Genomic DNA, 17,224 nt, shown 5'->3' with positions numbered 1-17,224 from the left:
AGAAAACCAGGAAATCCTGATGTAGAAAGAAATGGAAATAAAAAGTTTTGAACTCACATGATATGAAGATGACAATTAGCGTACATTAGACCTAAGTTACAGTCAAGCAATCAGACACTGAACTAGTTTTATTTGATTCCAGTGTAGATTAAAAATCCATCAGAGGATTAAAATTTGTCATAAACATGGGTTTCTTTCAGAGTCATTCCCTCCAACAGTCATTCCCTCCCTCAACATTGCACAGTGCTGGAAAAAGTAGAACATTAAGTGCCACATGTAATGGTCATTTTTCTGCTAGATTTGAGAACAAAGCCACCAAAACCTGTTGATCTTTGCCTTTCCTACTACAGAGGTCAAAATGAAACACTCACACCGATCCTTATCCACCCTGCACAAATACATTTGCTTTGATAACACTTAAGATTGACACTATGGGCAGCTCACAGGGAAAGCAACTGGATGAAATAGCCTGCTGTGGTTCTGTCCTTAGTAATGGAAACGTCACTTTGGTTGGGTTTTGCTGGCTGAAAACTTCCCAATGCTTTGGAGAGGCCTGGAAGAGAAAAGAATGCAGCTTATTGCCTCTCCCCACAAAGCACAAGCACCCCGACACCCTGCTCAGGGGATCGTTTGCATACACACATAAAAATCACCCCAATTAGAGATAATAAGTATTGCTTCACAAAAGAACCTGAGTTATGAGTCTCAGGATATGCAGATGACATTTTTAGCTTGTAAAATTATGAGTATATGACTCTACATACTTGAGCTTATTTCCAAAAGAGCTTTAAAACAGCACCGTGCAAGCTGGGCTAAGGAGACACACAAATATTAACAGAAGGGTAATATAACCTGTGGGATTTTGGTAAACATACCCAACTGCCCTGTCCCAATTTATGCTAAACAGGATATTAACTACCATCACCAACAGGCACAAACATATCCAAATGTTAAGACAGGAAGATGCAACTGAAAAGGGACATATTAACAAATTCCTATAAAACACTGTACGGTGAATAAGCACCACAAGTCATCTATAAGTAGCTGCTGGCTACAAGGTACAACTCTTTCAGAGTAAAAATGCCACTGTCTCCCAAATGTATAAATTCACTTAACTTTCATTAATGCTAGCAATGTCTTTTGCAGGACTTGTTCTCACTGAACAGACAATACTGTATATTCATGCCCATGCAGAACCCAAAATGTTATGTTTCCAAGATTCAGAAGCAGGATGACAAAGAGCATTCAGTTGTGATCTTGAAAAAAACCACAACCTTTCAGGTATTCTTTCTCTCAAAGTGAAGTGCAAGTCTCAGTCAAGTGCTTTCCTCAAATGACCACTTTTTCTATCAAAGCTCATTTGCAAATGCTGCCTGACTGCCCAGCGAGCAAGTACAGAGGGAACAGCAGGAAAGCCAGGTCTTCTTGTGTCCTCTTGACTTGTTATCCCCAGTGAAGGTGACCACACATTGTAAGAAGTCAACATCCCTACGCTCAGCTGCTGATACCTCCCAAAATACAACATTTTACTGAACCTGCCCATTTGTCCAGTTGTAGAAATTCCTGACCATTATTGACTTGGGTTGAAGTATGGAATTTAAATAGTAACTACAGCTCTTGTTTTGATGGGAGATTCTGGCTACAAGTAGTAATGTTCTTTAACAGAGAAAACTGGTTACATGGCACTTGCAGAGAAGACTTAATGGCAATGCTGTAAAATCTCAATCAATCTCATTCATTCTGTTAGGAATGAAGGAGGTAAATGACAGAAGTTAAAGATTTTCTGGAGGATGCACCTTCTTATCACAATAAGAGGATAGATATCCACAAAGAGGTTCCACGCTAGCACGGAGGCTACCAGCTCTGTATCTCATTCTGTTAAAATAAGCATTTCACTGACCAGAAGTATTGATTTAATTGAAATATAAGATCTCCTATCTTGTTTTTCATTAGTGCTATGGTAAGTACAGAAGGAAGAAAAAGGCATATCTAAATTAATTTTTTAAGGGAGAATCAGAAACAAAAAAAAACAACCAACCAACAAACCAAAAACATTTTCCTACAGAGTGCATGACTAAGCAGATCACCCACTTCCTCAGTGTTCTCTACTCATTATCTGGGTCTTATTTCTCTCAAGTAGTTAACCATTGTCCTTATAGAATAAACAAATTCAGATCACATAATCAAGACCTACTCCCATTCATTGGAGAACAGGATGTGAAGTTGCAGTCAACAGAAACTTAAAAATGCTGGCTAGGGTAAATCATACTATGCATTGTCCAGAGTCAAGAGCTTCCAACCCCACCCCCCAAAAAAAAGTACCTTCCCCAGGAAACTCTCCTCCACAGATAACAGGACCCCACCCCAAGATTCAAGGAAAATTAAAAAAAAAAAATCTCTTCTGGGGCAGCAGCTTTTCCCCAAATATCTGATCTCAAAATCAGTAACTATTCCATGCAACAGTCACCCTGACACCTGGTTTTCAAGGTTAGAGCCTGCAGGACATTCATACACTAAGCATTGAAAGGCTCTGGTTCCATAAGGTTTATTTTTTTCGTCCTGTTCCCTCAGTTTCTTGACACCTACGGACAAGGAACTTAAAACCCAACTGATGACACCACTCCTACAACAACTTTTTGATTTAAGGAAATATTCTTTGTTCCTGCTACCTCCCCCACCCCAACATCCCCTGCAAACACAAGCTGATTTCTCTCCCTTCCTATGCCCGGAAGGTTGTGTTTAGTTGCAGAGGTGCATTCCATAACCCTGGCACTTTTTTCTAAGGAATGAATATACAGCTCTTGCATTATTTCTGGAAAGGAGAAGCTGCAGCCAGCTGCCTCTTCACACAAGATGCTGCAAGAGTAATCAAACCTCTGGACAGTTACATTACACCAGGAATGCTGTTCCTTTCACTTTCATCAGCAAGCGATGCAAATAATTAATGCAAAGACGGAATAAAAGAGCGCAACAAACCGAAGATGGCAACCAAAACCCGACGCTAATCCCACCAATTAGAGAGACAGAGACATGCCTTGACATTGACAGACAGTTTTCAGATTGCACGGGCACCAGAAGGGTAATAAACATTTGGCCTTGATTAAATTACCGTTTTTCCCTCTTGCTGGCTGCAGCCTCTCGGGCCTTGAACACTCTCGGCAGCAGCTGCTCTTTCCCACTCACACACCACTCCCACACTGTGCCAGCACAGCTCTCGTGGCTGGACACCAAACTGATTCAGCTGAAAAACTACCTGGAAGCAAAATTCCATTCCCAAATGTGATTTACTACGAAGTTACAAGAACAGTTGTGCAGGCACAAGGGGAAAAAACAGTGGGAGGGTGGGAACTTGCAGCCCTGGGTTTGGGCTGTCCAAGCTGGAGTCACTGTCACCAAGGCCGTGCTCTTGGCAGCCAGATACTGCTCCAGTGCAGGGCACAGACAGTGTTTTGGTTTGAGAAAGTGATGGTCTTTGTGACAAAGCTTCCTCGTCTTCGACACAAACACCAACCAAAAGGATGGTGCGTGTATCTGAGGTGAAACATGAACATTCCCAGACTTAATCTTCTCCATTGTCCCTTTCTTTAAATAGTCATGGCATCACTTTGGGATTTGTGTGGAGGTATTTATTTCTGAAGTTCATTTTGCTGGGCTCTTTTCATTGAAAAATCAACGCAATTGCCACTCAAAGGGCAAAAGAATCATAAATTACATCATGCAGTCAGACACCCTTGCTGTGCACATCTCTCCCCACAGCAAATAAACTGCTCAGAGCTCAAAGCAAAACACCCATAGACCTCCTCATGTAAGTCCCTAACACGTAACATGTTTAGTGAGAGCCTCTGTGAACAGGTCCTTGCAGTGACACGTGGGCACTAAAGACAGGACAAGGCTTTGTTCTAGGGAGCAGGAAGATAAGCTGCCCTGACCTCGAGAAACTCATAACTAGCACTGACAGAAATTTCTCTGGGTCAGGGCAGGTCCCCTCCTGAAGGTACTCAGGCAGGACTTGTTAAAGGAACAGCTCTTTGGGGTGACAAAGGGAAGTGATGCAATCTGCACCATGAGGACAAATAGGTAATTTCTTTAAGCTTGTGAAGAGGAATTTGCTTTGGTCATGATGCCCTTGCTTGAGATCAAGGGCTAATTATTAGCACCTAAATAAAAGAATCACTTGTTTCAGCCCTCTGCCTTTCCTTGTTTTTATATTGCATCTTATTATGTCTGGGATAAGTCGATATTTCTGGGTTGCCCTAGAACACAGACCTTTCCCCAAGGTGCATCCAAGAGCCACTGTGGAGTTCTGATCATAAATTCATATTAGTATATGAAGCCTCTCATGCACATCCCCTGCTTGCTTTGTGCTTGTTTCCCTCAGCACTACAACTTCACTCAAACTGTTCAAGGAGGCATAACTACCCTTGGCATGAAGTCCTAAAAGTCTTCTCTTATCCTTTCTTCTCACAAGAATGAAGTTGCCACTCCAGAAACCTCTGGTCTCAATCTTCTGACCCAGGTCACAGGTAAACTTTTCGTACTTTACAGCTTATACTAAACAGTGTCACAGCCGAACAAAGATGCAAGTGAGGAAAGAAGAGACAGGTCCCCTCAGCAGCCATGAGAAAGATACGTTCTCTGATATCAGATAAAGGAGGAGTTCCAGCATAGTAAGACAAAATGAAGTAGAAAAAACTAAAATCCTTATCTCCTGAGTTCTACAGTCTTTCCCCATCCCCAAAATCTTATCCAGACTCCTGGACAATTAACTCTGTTCACCTTCAATCTTCCCTGCCACAAAGCAACTGCAAAAATAAGCCAGCGGATCACTCAAAAAAAAAAGAAAAAAAAAAAAAGGAAAAAAAAAGAAAAAGTGGAGTCATTGTAAGACTGCAAGTAAAAAACCTGTTCAGTTATAACCACTTCTGTCTCTCTTCACTGCCTTCTCTTTGTCAGCAAAATGGGTCAGACAAGATGATAATAATAAGGAGAGTGAGAGATGCAGGGGAGACACAACCCCTCCAAAACGCAAGGAAATTCAAAGATTAAAATACAAACAGCTTCCCCCAACAAAGGATTTTATCTCTAGGCCTTCCTGCACAGGCCAGCCCAAGAGTGCAAAGAAAAGAATACAAGACTTTGCCTGCCTTGATGAAACAGTAAAATAAGTGACAGAGGGGGAAAGGTAGCACTTGGCTGGAAGATGCTGCGAGGAGGTAACTTTTTTGAGCAAGACACTTTCTTTCAGTAACAAATGAAGTCATTTGCTGTACTGCCGACCTTTCCCCAAAACCAGAGGTCCTGAATAGACACATTACATCTGGTGCTTGCTGGAAACATCCTTTCTGCACAAGGGCTGTTGGTGTACATGCCCATTCCCTACAGAAGCCAAGGGAGCGCCTGAAGAAAAGGCCATCCAGCAACAATCTGGCAGAAGCAGAGTACCCAGTTCCTGTATTTCCCACGGCCCTTCCTCTGACATGACTGGGCATGCACTCATGCTGTGATGGAGAAAAGATCAGGATGTTGGGAAAGGTGCCTATCAGGCATAAGCCGCTGTCACGACCAGACTGGCTCCCATCGTACTTCCAGAAGGGTTTAGGAAAACATCCCAAACCAACAGTCCTGGTGGGCCACTGTGAACCCACATGCAATCCATCCTCTCCCTAATGCCAAGGCAGGAGAGGACTCACAGCTTTTTTCCTCTCTGTGGTCCCTCACCGCTTTGGCAGGCAGGACAAAACAGAAACCATTCCTTTGCTGGACAAGGAAAACACTGCTTTTGTACCAGCAGAGACACAGAAGACGCTGCAACCTTACTCATTCACACCCAGAGCTACCTCTGCCAGCAAGTGCACGGGCAATTTCTTCCCCAATGAGAAAACATTTTTTTACAAGTATAATGACTACTCACTACTGGAGTAAATTTCTTGAGAGTACATTATCAGATTTTTTCAGGGAAAAGACTAGGAAAGGTATCCCAACCAATTCAGGAAATGAAACAGCCATCCCTGTCCTTCCCCATACAGCCCCTTCCTTTCCCCATCACTGAAAATGACAGTGTTTCCTAAAAAAAAAAAAAAAAAAAAAACCACACAAATCACATTTTGTTTCATTTAAATACATGGCTCATATGAGCACATTTATTCCCTTGAGAGAAAAGGTATGCTTAATAGATTTAAAGGAGTGCTATAAATGAACAACTACCATCATCAGATCACCTGACTAACTCTAGGCAGGGGCAGGAAGGGAGGCCTGGTCTGAACACAACTGGGTGAGATCTGTTTGGCATCTACAAATGCTCCTGCTCTTATATGGTGGCAGGCACACTCCTACATGTACAGTGCATTTCCTCATGCATAGATTTCAAATTATACTCCATCCTGACTTGATGACTTCGAGAGATGGAGACATCCTAATTCCCCTTAATACTTACAAGCATCTTCCTAATGCCTTCAGTGGCTGATCACGTTCATTGTTAACAATCTGTGCCTTTTTCCTAATTTGAAATAATCTTTTTAACTTCCAGGCACTGGCTGCTATCCTATCTTTTTCCACTAAATTAAAGAGCCCTTTGGTACACAGCCTATTCTGCCCAAAGAAAATTGAGAAACTTTTAAATATCTTGTGATAAGCTAAACCAACTGAGCACTAAGAAGAAGTTTTCTAATGAGCAATTTAATCACCCAAGCAACATTGAACACTACATCTTTGTTGCTTTTGAACACCTCTCTAAAAACACCAACATTAAACCTCATCAAAATACCCCCCAACTGATTTCACCCCTCTGTCCTCACTCCGTATTTCCTGTTATTATGGATGTACATTAGTTGAGGACTCACAGAACTGCCATATATCTGCTCTGCTCCTGCCACCTTTTCCCAAGGTCACTGGTTTCTGGAAGCACAATTCCATATTCCAAATGCATAGCCTCCAGTCTTTCCCACAACATGCATAAGGTTGTGCTCCAGCTCTATAAAAAAACATATTTGGCCATATTAGACCCAGTTACCCAAACAACTCAGAGGACACTGCACAGCTGCCGTTCCTTCTTCATGCTTCACCACCCAGGCACAACCTTTACATAATCCACAAATTTGAACAGCTGTAATTTCATGTTTTCTTCCAGGCCACTGATAAAAATACTACAAAGCCGTGGACCTACTACAAATCCCTGAAAGATACTCCATTCATATTCTGCTTTCCACATCTACTATTTTTAATCCAGGTTTTGACTCACAGATCATACACGACACCGTATCTGTTGAACAAGATTCACTTCTCAACAACACCCTCACTGACTGAGGCAAGCATGGGAATACAATTATCACACAAATCCCATTTCTAAGTTGTTTTTGATACAAGAGCTTTAATTACGATTTTTTAGTCTTCCAGAGTACTGCCACTCACCAGCCATGTAACAGTTTCCTTTGCTTCACTAATTTTGAGTAAATCCTACCCCCAGCCCTCCTCAATCAAGTCCTTTTTGAGTAACATCCTATTTTCCAAATTGACTCAGCAGGCAGTATGAGCCCCTCTGCTCCACAATCCCTTTCCAGGCTTTGTCAGGCCCATGGATTTTGTTTGGTTTTGGGTTTGGTTGGTTGGTTGGTTGGTTGTTGTATTAGCCTTTGGCTGCAACAAACAGCTACAGCAATTCATCTGAGATCAATACACTTCAACAATGTATTTATTCTGGATTCAACAACTTCAAAGATAATAATCCACACTTAATTGATGTTGATATCCTAGATAAGACTTGAGTTTCTCAGAGACTAGAGAAAATCTTTGATTAATTACCATGTCCCCAAAATATCATTTCCACAGTTCTGTTGGGCTAGAAAAGTTTTCTTCACAAGTTAAAGTTTTAGGTAAAAATTTTCACTGTGAAGGGAAGAAAGTACAAGTCACAATTGTGTTACTTCCACCACATTTCAATTATGTCCCATACTGTGCTTGCCCTAGAAACTCCTTGTACCTGATCAGCCAGGTTCTGCACATTCTGTTAATCAATTCTGCCCTTATATAGCTCCAGCTCTTTGTTAATTAGATCAAGCTGGTTTGCAACAAAGAAGCCAGAGTAAAGTTATCTGCCTGTAATCTGCCAAATCACTGCAAAACCCCTTTAATTGCTTTTATAAGTTTAGTGCCTCTCTTTAGACTCTCTAATATAAAGAGTGTTGTTTTGCATGTGAGGCCTCGATCAAAGTCCTCCTCGTGCTCAGCGTAAGTTTCGATGTGTTTGTAACACAGGAGAGCACTTAGGTATATCCAACTTTGATTTTCTACTTATCTGCCAGAAAAGGTCCACCAGCACAGAACCAGTTACAGTGCCAGAAGAGAAATTCTGTTAATGTGCTTAATTCTGGGCTTGACATTTCAGGTATAGCAGCAGAAAGTGTTTTGTGCCAGTGCCACTTACTAAGGCTCCTACCGGTGCCACTGTGTGTGCACTCGGAGAGTCACTCAAGTCAGATCAGCAAGAGGCAAGTTCAGTTCATCAACTCTTCTCCATTTCAAACAGGTGTCCACGAAGGCAATGGTAACTGCAGCTCAGAAATTCCTCCCAGGATTTAGGGCAGTAACAGAGGGCACTGCTTGTACGGTTTGAACGCTGCACTCCGTGTTTATGCCACAAGCCACACTGATAGCATCTAACAGAGTCCTTCAGCTTTGTTTTGAAGCAACTGGCTAAAAGTCTTCCCCTACAGATGTCTGCACCTTTGAATGATGCCTTCAGTCATGAAGTTATTCAGCACTTTTCTCCAGCACAGAATCAATACTTCCTCCAGACAAGTGCACGCCAGCCTTTACGTCTTTTCTGATGTTTGAATAACCAGCTGCCACTAAAACCCGAGTTGGATCATTCTTCCTGCCTTTGTTTGTTCATTTCAACTTGCAGGTACACCCTCAGAACAGCAGCTCTGGGACAAGCTGACAGGCCACCCCAGAGGGCTTCAAATCACTGCTCCTACCTGCACATTTTAGAGCGTGCTGAAAACGCTGCTATTAAATTTAAGCGATGTAACAATTCAAGTGAGTTCTAGTTACCTTCAAAATGCCACAAGATTTCTGGAGGTGTCAGACTGACCCCAACTCCAGCATTATCACTGAGCAAGAACAAGATTTCAATTATCACAGCTGCTCTGAGATTGCCACAGCACTGAATCAGCCTCGCTCACAGGACTGAAATTCTGCTATTCCACATCAGACATAAAACTGAGTCAATGGTATGTCTGACCTTTAAGAATTTCTGAAAGCCTAATTTCTATACTTCAAAGTATTTTTCAAAGTAACAAATCTTATTGTTATTCTTAAGCAGTTTTACATCTGCATAGCTGAAAGCAATATATATTTTTTAATCTCCCCCCCCCTTCTCAAAACTTGTTTCAACTTCAGGTATATTAATTTTCTCAGAAAACATGTGCATTTGGTATTTGCTGGTTATCACACACAAAATACTGATCAGTAATTTAATATTACTTAAAATGAGATGCCATTAGCTAGCTAGTTTAAGAGAATGATGACTTCAAAAAACAATCTACAAGACAACACCATATTCTCCTAAGTCCAACCAGCTTCTAAAGGTGCCTGTTCAACAATTTTTCCCTCCTTATGGCTACCTGTAATTCCCCCTTCTTCCTTCTCCCTGTATGTAATGACACTCAACTTCATCAGCTAATTCTGTCCTTTCTCAAACAACAAATGGTGTTACTTTAATATTCCCCTTCACCTTTAAGACTCTCTTTCTACAAAGTCCTATAAAATTAGTGTAAGATTTCTAAAAGTTAACTGGAAATTAAGTTTTCATTCATTGTTTCAAATTACCTAAATATCACATTTACACATGTTATTCCACAAGTCCAAACCTAAACACTGGCTGCTTCTGTGCTGGTGGAAGTACTTAGTAAGTGCCAATCTGGGAGGCAGGGGAAAACATAGCTCTTTATAAATTCTTTTATTTTTATACAGCTACAAATGTTGCTTAAATACAACAAATTCCTGGCTTGAGATGAGCATTCTCTGAAACAAATTCAGCCGTAATTAACTCGACGCACTTGACAATCAGGAAAATATAACGTAGAAATTATCTTGTGTAAGCAGAAACACACATCTCAAAATTATATCTGTACCAGGGATCTAGGAATAGCAATTGGTACTTTTACCTCTGCAGGAACCAAGTTCCCCAGAATTCAGTTTAAAATGAGAGACCTTGTTGACAGAGACTATTTATCCTACAGTTACAGTTTCCCAAAAACTCCTAAGCACCTGAAGGAAACAAGTTCAAGGAAATTACACAAACATTAGTTGCCCTGCAACTAATTGCATTCTTAACAATATTATACCTAAATGTTTCATTTAACTCACACCCATAAACAACCATATTTGAAAACACACTTCCTACACTGTTACATTCTGGATTTGAAGTTGATCCAATGGGATTCAACTCAATCCCAACGGGAAAAGCTTCACTCCAGTGCCACTCCCTTCCTAGCACGGTAACTTGATACATCTCAAAGAATGTTTGTTTGAAACAACAAAATTTTGAGCAACAAAGTGAAGGCAACACAACAGCCAGACCTGTGGGCTGAGGGGCACAACCAGCCGGGGTATGTGTGGCAGCACAAGAGTCAGGAAAGGCCAAGGAGCCCACAGTCAACACTAGTGACATATGAGGAAAAGGGTGGAAAAACTACTGCTCAGTGCTGCAGAAGGGGTGATCTGACACCTGTGTGTACACACACACTCATATGTGTACACACCAACGAGGCTCTTTCCAGAGCTGCACTGCAGGAGGGTGAGAAACATCAGCTCTTACCTGTCTGAGAGTGATGTGTGTGTGTGCACAAACCCACCCATGCACACACCTGTACCTGCGCACAGGAAACGTAACCAGCAGTGCTCCCTGGCAGCCAGACAAGCTAACAGCACTCTGGGCTGTATGGGCAGAAGCACAGCCACCCTGATCCAGGGAAAACACGACTCCCTCTCACTCAGCACTTCCCAGACCCGTTGGAGACACCATGTGCAGCTCTCCCACACCTACATGGAGGCCATCAAGAAGGCACAGGCTGTGCACAGGGACACACAGCAGGACACGAGACACAAACTGCAACGGTGGAGGTGATGACCTGGCCTAGAGAAGAGATTCTTCCTGGAGGGGACAGTCAAGCATTGGAACAGGGACAGACTGATGAACCTTTGGAGGGTTTAAGACCTGAATGAAAAAAACTCTGGTCTAAACTTGGTGTAGATCCTGCTCTGAGCAGCAGGTTGGACGAGACACCTCCCGAGGCCCTCTCCACCCTGAATTATTCTGCGACATCAACTTGGATGCAGAACACCACAAATGTTCTGTTACAATATTCTATGCCAGGTTATACCTTACAAATTCTCACTAGAATGCAACCACTGTTAAGATGACACAAAAACTATGTTGCTTGGTTCTTCTCCTCAAAAGACCACAAGATGTTCCCATCCAGGATCTGCAATGCTTGTGAACATCAAATCTGGAATTCCAAGTTTTAGAGATGCAGAAGTTCCCGGTTACCCAAGTGCAGTACAAGTGGAACAGAGACTAAACCCTCAGAGCTTTTTTTGGGAGAAGGTGGTGCTCACTCTGAGGCAGTGTCAACCCAGAAAACACCACCCAGCCACAACAGCTCTCCCTTAAAGCAGCAACTGTGTATTTCTGGTAAATGGCACATCCAGCACCTACCGGCAAGGAACAACCCCTATATTCTGGTGCCAATAAGGTCACAGGGTAAGAAGCTGCGCTGTCCTCTCTCTATTTGGGGTGTACAGCTCCACACCTGGGGAAAGAAGCCTCCCTCAGCAAACCTAGACCATGTCAGTTCCCACCAGGAGCACCTGAGCGGTCCAAGTAGGCTGCTTGGTTTTCATTCCTCTGCTGGGTGCTGCTGCCCCTGGAGCAGAACTACCAAAACAAAGGCTGTTTATTCTACATTAATTGATTCTGCATTGAAGCAGGAGAGCACTCACCAGGCCCACTACTCTAAGCCAGGGAGGGGAGTTACCACCTCCAGCCAGGCAGCAGGAACATCCTGAACCAACACAGAAGTTTCTGCAGTGATTTCCTACAGACTAAGTGATTATTCATCAAGCATGACGCTTGCATAACCATACAAAGGATATCTAGTGTTTATAAAGTTATAAAGACAAGTAAATGTGACCGTTAGTATCTTATCAGCATTAAAAAATGGGGGAAAATAACTCTGAGCTTTCACTGTTTGGTCTTTTTTTACATAAAAATTCCCAATCTGCACACAGACGGAAGGAATGTTCCAAGAACTTTTTAAAGCACCAGCTTTGCACTGATCGATGAAAGGGCGGGAGGGGAATCCAATGGGTTTTATGAGCATCTCTCAGACACGAGCACCAAAGCATCCAGTCATCCACATAACCACCAGCAAAAGTCACCCACAAACTCTTCCTCCGAGGGAGCAAGTTAAAAAGCCGAGAGACCGGACCAGGCGAGGAGAGGTTACAGCTCCGCACGCCGAGCCTCCCCCCTCCCAAGCTCACCCACAAGTCTCCCACAGGCAGCAGATAACGACCTTGCCCGTCAGTTCACCCGTGCCCCGGCTCAGCGCCGCTCGGCCACCGCAGAGCGTGACAACCGCTGTGCCCGGCTCGGCCCCGCGCCGCCAGCCCCGGGAGCCCCGGCACCGCGCGGGGGCCCCGGCCCCCACGGCCCGGCCCGGGGCTGGGCAGGACGCTGAGCCGGGCTCGGCGGTGCCCGGGCGGGCCCAGCCCCGCAGCCCCCGGCCCCTCGCCCCGCACCAGGACCCGCCCCCCGGCCGGCCCGGCGGCGCTGCCCCTCCGCCCGGCTCCGGAACACCCCCGGCCCCGCGGGGACCGCTCCCCCGCCCGGCGCCCACCCCGGGCCGCCGCTCCCCGCACACCCCCGGCGGGGCGGGCGGGCCTCCGCCGGCGCGCCCCTGCCCGGCCCGCTCCGCTCCCATTGTGGCGGCGGCCCCGCAGCGCCGCGCTCTCACCTGGGCGGCCGGCGGGGGCTGCGGCCCGGCGGCCCCGGGAGCTGCGGGCGCCCCGGGAGCTGCGGCCGCGCCGCCGCCTCCTCCCGCCTCCGCCGCTCTCGGGCCCCGCCGCCGCTCGGGGCCGCCCCCCGCCGCAGCGCCCGCCTCGTCCCCCGGGCAGCAACAGGCGCCTCCGCCGCGAAGGTTCCGCAGGGCGCAGAAAGGTTCCCCCCGGCCCCGCGGGGCGCCCCGGCCCGGCAGGTCCCGGGGCCCATCCCGGGCATGGAGCGGGATGTGGCGGGATGCGGGGCCCCGGCTGCCTCTGCCCGTGCCATCGGCTGTGAGGAGCGTGACTGCGAGGGGGCGACCCCCCACCCCACCCGAGATGGTGTTAATTTGTCACAGGGTCCCGTGGTCAGGGAGGCCTCGGGGCCTCGGGGGTCTCTGCCCCTCAAGGCAGGGACAATGCGGAGCTCAGCTCCGGGCCTTGTTCTGTCAGGTCTTAAATCCCTTCACGTACATTAAGACCCATCACGCTCCGAGCCCCCGCTCCCCCCCTCTGGGCTTCCGCACAGGACAGAACTTTCGCTCGTACCCAGCATGATAACAGGACACATCTGTGTTCACAAACGCTGTTTCTTGTTCTGCTGCCACCAGCGCCGTTCTGCTGCCTCCATCCCCTCCCCACAGGTACTGGACAACCATCAGAGTTCACCCAAACCCTTCTCCAGCTCGACACTCCTACTTCCCTCAGCCTGTTACACTCCAACCCTTCCCCAGCCTCCCCAAGATTCACCGGAATTCACCCCTCTCACAAACCGGGGGTGTCCAAAACTGCAGGCAGTATTTCAGATGAGAGCTCTTCACTCACCTCCACGGGCTGGCTGTGGTCCCATGGACAGAGAGCCAAGCATTCCACAGCTTCCATCAGTGCCAGGACACTGCTGACACCGCACCCAGTGCCTGCTGCTCACCCTGCACAGCACCAGGAGCTCGGTGTGTCTGTCTGTTACAGGGAAGAAGAACAAGGCTGGCAGAGAAAGTGCCTGTCTGGTTCCCCAGGCCCAGAGAAAGAAAAGAAGTGGGAAACTGGTATGTGACTCTGGATATATACTGGCAGACTGAGCATGGCCAGTGTAACTCAACCCTTAGTCCTTCAGGGGTCTTCTGGATTTCAGGGAAGCCAGAGCTGATCCAAAATAAAAAGACCATAGCACCACAGAGCCATCTCACAAAGAGAGGGATCTGGCAAAGGCACAAGGAATCACAGTAAACCTTCACCCTCTTCCCCACCTAGACACCTTCAAATCCCCTGTGGGACCTTCTGCTGTCACATCGGACACTAAATTCCAGGAAGGTTTTCCTTCCCTGCCTTGGCCTGCCACACAGAGGAGACCTTCAGAGAGAGGGATGATGATGGAGGCCTCAGAGGCAATGGAACAAGTGCAAGTTAAAGCAGGTAGGAGGGACCCCAGCAGAGCAGCAAAGACTCCTTATGGACTTTTATCCCACATGACAACACTGAAAAATGCTACACTTCAGGCATTTGCTCCACAGCAGCAGTGACAAGCACAGTCTGGCTGAGGATGTCTGCTTCACAGGCCACCCCTGTGAGCATTCCAGCAGATAGTGCCTCCTCCTTATTTCTATAAAATTAGCTAAAACAGACCTAGAAAATCATTCTTGACTTGTATAGATGTAAAACCACTATCCTCCACAGCCAATGAATCTTTGTAATCAGACATCAAGATGTCCAGTGGACATGTTGGGCTGGGTTTGGCACAGGGGAGCTGCCTGCACAGTCCCACTGCAGTGCTTGTCCCTTCACACAGCTCCACATCTCCCACGCTTTCCCAGCAGGCAGCTCCCAGTGCAGCCTCAGGACACCCACAGATGCCACCACCAAAAGCATTCAGTCCAAGCAGCAAGTGTGAGTTGCTGGTTTGCAACACTGAGGCTGCAGTTACACCATCCAGAGAGAACTGGGGTAGCACGCTCAAGGAAACACCAGTGGCCTCAAGTCCCACCACACGTCAGCTCTGGCTCCTTAAAGAGGTGCCAGCTGTCCTTGACCATCTCTGTGGAAGATTAGGTTGAAGTGGTGACTCCTCACAGAGTAGGCAAATAAAAAATACGGTCTGAAATCCTCCAGGTGGTTGACTCCCAGCAGTCACCTACACAACCCTCCAAATGCCTTCACAGCCTTTCCCACTCACATCAGCCACCAGCAGAAGTGTTCTACAAATAACAAATCGACACAGTTCCTCAGACCGGGGGCTGATTGCTCACCACAGTGTGTGCCCTCTGTCCTTCCCCTCACGTCCTCTGTCTCAGGTGAATATTACTGGGCACCTGCAGTAGACTTTGCTCTGAGCTGGGCAGGCACCCAAGCATTGGGAAATTCTCTTAGCTGGGTGTTGGGAAACACTAAAGCAAAGGGATGTGGAGCATTCCCGCTGCTTTGCTGGGCTCCTCCTCTACCCTGCAGCAGTTGTTTCAGTCTCAGAGTCAACACTTTGCCTTGTTAAACCCAACCAGTGCACAGACTCAAGGGGAGACCCATAAGATCTGAAGAACAGTTGATTTTGACCTGCATACCAGTGTGTGGGGAACTTTCCCACATGTGAGCAGCAACAGATCACTTCCTACAAGGGTCCTGGGATTTCTCTCACACCCCAATGCACCAGCTCTCCTTCAGAGATACCTGCATGTCCAAGGAACAGCAGAGCCACACTTCTAGGGATAAATAAAGCTGACTGATGCCCTACAGCTGGATCCCAAAAGAGCAAGGCAGACATTATCTTAACACAGGAAAGGCCATCAGATTTCAAAGCAGCAGCTTCAACTTCTATCTCTTTAAATGCTCATATCATTTACAGTCTGAATTGGATTCTTGGGCAGTATCAGTTACATGGATTAGGAGCTGTAGAGGACATAAGTACAATTCCTCTTCCTGAGGTTTTTACAGCTTAATGGACAGGAAGTGTTGTTGATGAGCTTCCAGCTTCTGCTGCTATGACCAGAATTTCCTCATCTTCCCTTTGTGTTTTTTTCTGTCCTAGAATCACTCTCAATTAACAGTACAAAAATAAAACCGATGTCATCCATCCCTCCTAAGCTGCACATGCATTATTCATCAACATGCCCTAATTGATTCTCCCATAACCATGAGCACTTCTGCACTTGGCTGTGTTGTTCTTGTCCAGCAGAGCACAATCTATGAAGTTTTATTTCACTTGAAAAAGGCACTTTCAAAGTCTTACCTTCCCTGGCTTTTCTGATCAGAGCATCAGGTTCGATCTCAATACATAGAGACATCAGTCCTCAGTTTTGTGTCCAGGTAAAAGTGTCCATCAGGTAACTGCTGCACTAATTCTCAGTGTCCTGACAGGGAGGTCAGTACTGGTCTGGCTACTCTGGGCCTTCTTCCCCATGACAGGATCTTTAAAAGAGGTGAAAAGCAGGATTTGAGAAGGACTCCACACCTCTGATTAAAAGCTCTGAAATGCGTAATCTACAAAACATGTAGGGAGATGAAATGCCCTCACAAAAAGCTTTCCATGAAAGTTATAGAAGCATCTCCTAAACTACTCAGCCTGCCACAGGGGACAAACCTCTGTGAAGGCTCTCTCCAGAGCAGGAGAAAAATATATATCCCATTTACACAAGGATAACTCAGCTTTGCCTTCAGTGTCCTGATGCTCAAACACGTCTGGACTATTCCATCCTAAGCTTTACCCAAGAGTTCTGGACATGGAAAGCTTATGACAGGATGCTGGAAACAGCAGATACTGTTAAAGTGCAGTCCACAGACTCAGTCAGAGGAGCAGATCTGTATTTCCCTGCAATCCAAGCAGCTGGGAGTCAGCATATGACACCCCATTCAAAGCAATTAATAAATCAGATCTCACCATTGGCACAAAGCGTGTTGGTTTGATGGGATCATAAATCATGACAATTGTTTCTCAGGTGCTCTAGTGGCAGCATCACAACTGCTACAGCACAATTCCTACTGCTGGTGGACATGCCCTTTCATAGATCCTGCTCTTTCAAGTGTGGGGTCTCACTTCTGACGTGGAGGAGGCTCAGGTGTGCCATGGTGACACCACTCCTGCTTCCTGGAGATCTTCTGCAGCCAGGGGTGTTACACAGCACTCTGCATCAAACCACATTCACCTGCTTAACCACATCTGAGTTGCCTCCTTTTTCACATACCTTTGCTTGTCTCT

General features: G+C 46.0%; 1 protein-coding gene across 1 annotated transcript in view; it reads right to left on the bottom strand.

The window, feature by feature from the left end:
* RAD54L2 (RAD54 like 2) overlaps positions 1-13,162 on the bottom strand; it is a 67,405-nt gene extending 54,243 nt beyond the window's left edge. The window contains exon 1 of the mRNA XM_050312736.1: positions 13,017-13,162. The gene's annotated coding sequence lies outside the window, so the exon portion shown is untranslated. The remainder of the gene's footprint in view (positions 1-13,016) is intronic.
* Positions 13,163-17,224: the final 4,062 nt, after the last annotated feature.

This window comes from Myiozetetes cayanensis, unplaced genomic scaffold (genome assembly GCF_022539395.1).
Source record: "Myiozetetes cayanensis isolate MyiCay16 unplaced genomic scaffold, myiCay2020 scf18, whole genome shotgun sequence".
NCBI classification, from domain to species: domain Eukaryota; kingdom Metazoa; phylum Chordata; class Aves; order Passeriformes; family Tyrannidae; genus Myiozetetes; species Myiozetetes cayanensis.
Note: the sequence above shows the minus strand (reverse complement) of the source record. Positions and strands in the feature narration are given on the sequence as shown.